We start from the raw sequence: 6,000 nt of genomic DNA, 5'->3' as shown, positions 1-6,000 counted from the left end.
CAGGATGACCATGGGCAAAGCAAGGAACTCCGGACTGAGGGGTCCACCGAGGCTCGAAGGGAACAGCATCATCTCAGCACGCTCGGGTCTGCCTGGACTCTCCCATGCAGTCAAAGGGTTACAGCAGCAATACATGTGATCTATATTTATCATCACGAATTTGCAGAGGTGGTGATGGATTTCTCTTACGTTTACCCTGAACTGCGACTTTCCTGCACTTACAACTCTTGAGCGTAATACATTTCCCATAACACATAATAAGTGATTGCTACAGACCCAATTTAAGCTACATCTCAATCCAACATTCCTCCTGTGTCATTCTGAGAAGAGGCTGCTCCAGCACCTGTTTTTTGTTTAGGGATGCCCCTAAGGTGCAAAGAAAACCACCCTGCTCTTAGCACCCTTTGCCCCTCACAGATAAGATTAAATACTTGGCACTAAGATTTGCTCAGTAAGCTTCATAGAAACTATGCTCGTGGGAAAAGGCGTGGGGATAAGAACAGATAAATCTGTTCATATTAGCAGACACTTATTTTTGTCCTTGTTTGTGCTTGCACCAATTTGCTAAATAAGTGACAACAGCAACTGTGTCAATTAGTAGAGGAAATGGTGGCACAAAACAAGCAACAGCTTCAAAAGATTCCTTTTAGGAACCATAGAGAACATTTCCCATGTCCATCTACCAGGACAGAAAAATCAGAACACCTCTGCTTTATCCAGCCCCTGCCAATGTTTCATTCTGTTTCTCCCTGCTTCATCACACAGATCTGCAACCTTTTGTTTGCTTTGCTATACGAACCATAGCACCCAAACTCAACCACCCCAACTCAAAAAAGCACTTAAGCAAGCACTTAAGGACACGCTCAAGTGCCATTAACATTTAACAATGCTTAAGTGCAGGACTCGAGCATACGCGGAGTCTCTGTTGAATCAGCGCAGGTACATTTTATAGGACAGACTTCTGACTGGATGTCTATAAAAAAGTCACAACAAAGTATTTCAGTGGTGCACAACAGTGTTGCTGCAAGGAAAGACCGCAGCATAGCCAGCATCCATGGTCAGCTCTTTTAAAAACCAATAAAGAAGGCAAAGGCAACTCATTTGACACTGCCTTATCTTTACAGTATTTATCTTAGAGACTGATAGTCTTAATGATTACACAACTGTTACTGAATGAGAGCTTGCAGAATTATTTGCAGCTCGTAGCAGTAACACAGGTTAGCTGACCTCTGCCCATTTATAGATCCTATCTTGCATAATAGTTTTACTTCAAATGGCTACCATAATGCTCGAGTGCAGATGGAAATTTCCAAGGGTTCTTAATACAGACTTAACCGTTGTCTGTTGGAAAACAGGGACAGATTTGGGTCAGTTCTACACACACAGAGTGGTTTGTGAGAAGGGAAAATAACCAGTAGGATGAAGCCACACTTAGACCTTAATTCTGGTATTTAACATTAAAATCCACCAAGCTCTCAAAGAAGGGACGGGTGCTCCTAGTCCCATGCAGCATACACATGTGCACATCTTCCCTGCAATTACCTAACACTTGGCTCCCTGCAAATATCCTGTAAGGCCGACTACAACGGAGCATTTCCGTCCTCAATAATCACGTTTCCCTGTGCGCCAGCAGCACAGAGACCTGAAAAATCTTGTAAGCACAAAATGAGGAACTGGTAACTCTTCAGAGAAGCTTGAAACACTATGTGCTAAGCTAACAACTGCTTTTCATTCAGTTCCTAGAGCTGGATAATCCCTGTAAGGAACTAAATAATTTAATTTTCTAGAAAGGGACTTCTTTTATCCATCTTTTAGGAGTGTGTAGGCAATGCTCAGGCATGGGTCACTTGGCTGGAAGACAGGCACAGTATAGTGTAATCACCTAAACTGTGGTTGAAGCTTGGACAGAGTGAGAATCAACATCCAAGACTCAGCATGGAGAAGATATGAGGATTTTCTTGTACCTGTCGGGAACAATTTGTGACAGGCATCTCAAAGGCAGGCAAGGACCACGTGCTCCGACTCCCTCAGTTTGCCATGGCAACCGGATTCAGCATCCTCATTGTGCAAATGCTTCACAACCACAGACACAGGGAGAAGCAAAGAGGATTAACAGCATCTTGCTTCAAGAATGGCAAGCATGACCAAACACAATTTTTCTGGCTGCCCCTTCCTGCTACCCATGTTCCCTGGTAGAGCTCCTTCAGCAGGACCTTCACCCCCCCCACGCACCCCGCACCCCGGGGCCGCCAGGTCAGTCTCCTTTCAAAGCCCCACGTAGGGCCGCAGCCAGCCTGGCTGTCATCCGCACTGGAGGTCCCATGTCACCTACCCTCTCCAAATACACGGCACATGGGAGGGACAGCCTGACTACCCAGCCTGTAGTCGAAACAAAGCTGGAGGACAGGGGGCAGATGCAACTTTTCAGGTGCTCCACAACCCATTAGCAACAGAGCAAGGAACATCATCACAGGCTCCTCGCCGTAGGAGACTTCCAGAACTTTTCCTATTGATTTCCATCAAATCTCCTGCTGTTACTAGATTTACAGACATAGAAACTGTATTCAGTAGGAAAGAGGAAACTATTTCAAGTACTTTTAAGTGATCTTCAACAAAATGACACAGGTGTGGCTATGACATGGAGATCAGAGCTAAATTCAGGGCCAATATGAGATATCCCAGTGGCAAAGATGACAATGAAGTGCCCTTATCTAGAAGCAGGTACCAGCCAGGTGTGGCTCTCAGCCTCTTCAGCCAGCACCAAGAGCCGCAGGCAGTGACTCTACCACAGACACCGGCCGGCGAGCTCCTGCAGGCAGGGCCAGGCAAAGCCCTTCAAGCATCGGGGGAAGCTGCCAGCAGGGCAGGAGGTTGCAAAGGGAACGATCAAGCTCCTGCACCGTAGTTGGCTTGTTGGGGCAATGCAGCCAACTCTCACCTTGCAGCTCACTCAAGCTTAAATGATTTCCCCCGCCCCGCCCCCCCCCCCCCCCCCCCCTTAAACAAACCATTTGCAGGGATGAATATTGTTGTACTGTCAGTACCAATAACCCGGGCAAAAGGCTGGGCTGGGAGCAGAAGATACAGAGGCAGAGATTCACCGTGCAGCTCAAGGGAGCCACTGCTGACAAGCAGAGTCACACAAACCACAGCAAGCAGCCACAGAAGGCAAAGGCCATCTCTCCTGGCTAGAAAACGTTTCTCAGCCCTTTTCAGCTAGTGGCTTCCAGCAAGGTAGCGTTGTTTCAGCAGCACCAGGCACTCTCCAAACCCAAATATTCCCTGAAGAGAGGTGAAAGATTTATTTATTTTAGTTAGCGTAATCATGAGAGCTAGACTGCCCACACCCATCTTCCCCCCACAAGCTCCCGAGGTATCACAAACTCCTTTGATCCTCTTGTAACCCTGAAGCACAAGGGAACCTACTTTCTTCACCACTGATGGCAACCGAGCTAGAAGAGACTCTTGAAGAGTTCTTGCAGGAATGATTTCCCTTCTCCTAGCTGGATGCTGAACCATTTAGCTGAACTGCTGCAAGATGGAAAGTCAGACTCATCTAGACAAAGACTGAATGGGCACCGTCATGCCTTTCATCCCACGGCACCGGCTCTATCCCTATGCCGCATACTTCAGTGCTTCCCTCAGATGAACAAATTACACAGGGACATAAAACAGAAATTGATGAGCAGAAATTCCACCAATATCTGCCTCACGCTAGCAGAGACATCATTTCCAAACAGAGAGGATTAAACTATGACAAATAAGATGACAAAAAAGACTAACTGATAGAGCACCAGACCTTCTCCTGTAATGAGCTGCATTCAAAGCCCACTTATACAAAAAATGCAACAGCTCAGTGGTTGCACCTTAGATGTCGACCATTTCAACGGGAGCACATTCGTTTGTTCCAGAGGAGGCAAGACTTCAGCTTGGCTCCCACTCATAAAGATATGTTACAAGAGGCTCAAGGAATATGCTCTCAAAGGGGGTCTTGCCAAAATTAAACTGATAGTAGAGATGGGGCTTTTATGCTACTATGCATTTGTTCATTTTATTCAAAAGAAATCAGCAGGATAGTCTTGTTGTCACAGAGCAAGCATTAGTCACTGCACAAGAAGATTCCTGCAGTGCAGAGGGCGTTATAGGGCTTTTGGTTTGTTGGTGTTTCGGGTTTTTTTTAATCCCCGATTCTTACTAACAGAAATATTAACTGTCAGGTAACCTGTCAAACTTAGCTACGAGCAGATTTGTGACACTACACATTGTCTCGTTTCCCCCATCTTCATATTTAAGCACCTTTGACTCAGCTATTTCTGATACTTCTTGCATGTTAATTCAAATCAAGAGGTTTTTCAGGATAGACACCATCTCTCACTGGGTGCTTGGTAACACAGGTAATGCTAATGCCAGCAAGTCAGATCAGATCCGTTTGTGGACAGAGATCAAGGAGCAGAACATCAAAGGGTACTGCAGGCAGAATCAGATATCTTGTCAAAGCCATACTGAGGACTCCCCAATACCGAGAGGTTAGTCATCCATTAATAAGTTCTTACTCCATAAACCACAAGAAGGAAAACTGCATCTATATGAATACACAAGAAAGTAGGAACTAGCTTTTATATACACTAGAATGAGAATTTTGAGAGATCATCAGAGAGATTCAAGGACAGTTAGGTACGCGATGTGGCTAGAAGGGAGGCGAGATCTGACTCCGGGTGGCTGGAGAGCAATGGCAGGGCAGTCACCACCACGCTTTGTTCCAACAGGATCCCCTGCCAGCCATCCGCAGGGATGCAGATTCGATGTGGCTCATTTCCAAATGATGGAAACACCTCTACAATAAGCTTAATACACACTGTGAGGACAGAGTAGGTATAAGCCTGCTCCCAAATGACACCAATTCTGCTGATTAAATAAAAGCATCAAATTCCATTATCTCAGTTCACTTGAAGCAAAAGGAATCTCAAATACAGCACCAGCTGGTAGAACAACAGGTCCTAGCTCAACCACATTCCCCAAGTGCCACAGTCCACTCTGAAGGAGGAAGAAGTCAAACATTTACTGTTGTCCATCTCAGGAGCACCTTACTGTTTCTTAAAAACGGAAATAAACCAATCAAGTACCCAACCTCTAGTCACGCTTTCATAACATCTCTTCTTTGATCTAGCAACCGAGTTTGCAAGACAGCGCACACACCCCACAGGAGCAAAGCTCTCATGTGAGTCAGAGCATCTGTAGGTGGGAGGCCCTCGTATGCTATAAGCTCATTAAAAGCAAGAAAAGCAACTTAATGGTCCACAGCACGATCCAAGATGCAGTACTAATGAAGTCCAAACCAGTTTGAAGATGGCAGCATCCGAATAAAAGACTTACCAGGATTTAGACTTGGGAAATAGCCTTTGGGTAAAGGAAAAGGCCTGGGTGGGGGCAAAGGGGCATGAAGATGAGACAAGCACCTCAGAATCCCAACCTAAATATGCTGCTGTAATAAACCAGTTATTTTAGAAAGTTATTTCATTTCTCCTCAAATGTAGAACGACAACAAAGAAAACAAACAAACAAAAACCCAAGAACAACCCAGTCCAGACCAACTGTCAGTTAAGAGATCATGTGTTATAAAGCCATCACAATTTCAGATGGCTCAAGGCCTGGATTAGCAAAGAAGTTAAAAAGATCACAACTAAGTATATTTTCAGAGTAACCATGCTTTAGATATCAATAACCAAGCTTCTGGGCAGCATGAAACCATGTTAGCAGAACCGAGAAGTAAACTTCTACTAGCCTGTGGCTCAGTCAGTAGAATCAGACCCATCCTTCCATCAAAACTTAGGCTGGTTTCATCCATAATATAAACCTTCTGTTCCAATTGATAGTGACTAACATCGAAAGAGGAGGAAAAAAAACGTTGCAAATATAGCAGAGCTGACTGAGATTCTCGAGTTGTTTTACCTTTTCTCAAGCCGCTATCTCAGCCTAGGAAGAGACTGTTGCCATGTTTTC

Source organism: Platalea leucorodia (genome assembly GCF_965183815.1).
Source record: "Platalea leucorodia genome assembly, chromosome: 5".
Lineage (NCBI taxonomy): Eukaryota > Metazoa > Chordata > Aves > Pelecaniformes > Threskiornithidae > Platalea > Platalea leucorodia.
Note: the sequence above shows the minus strand (reverse complement) of the source record.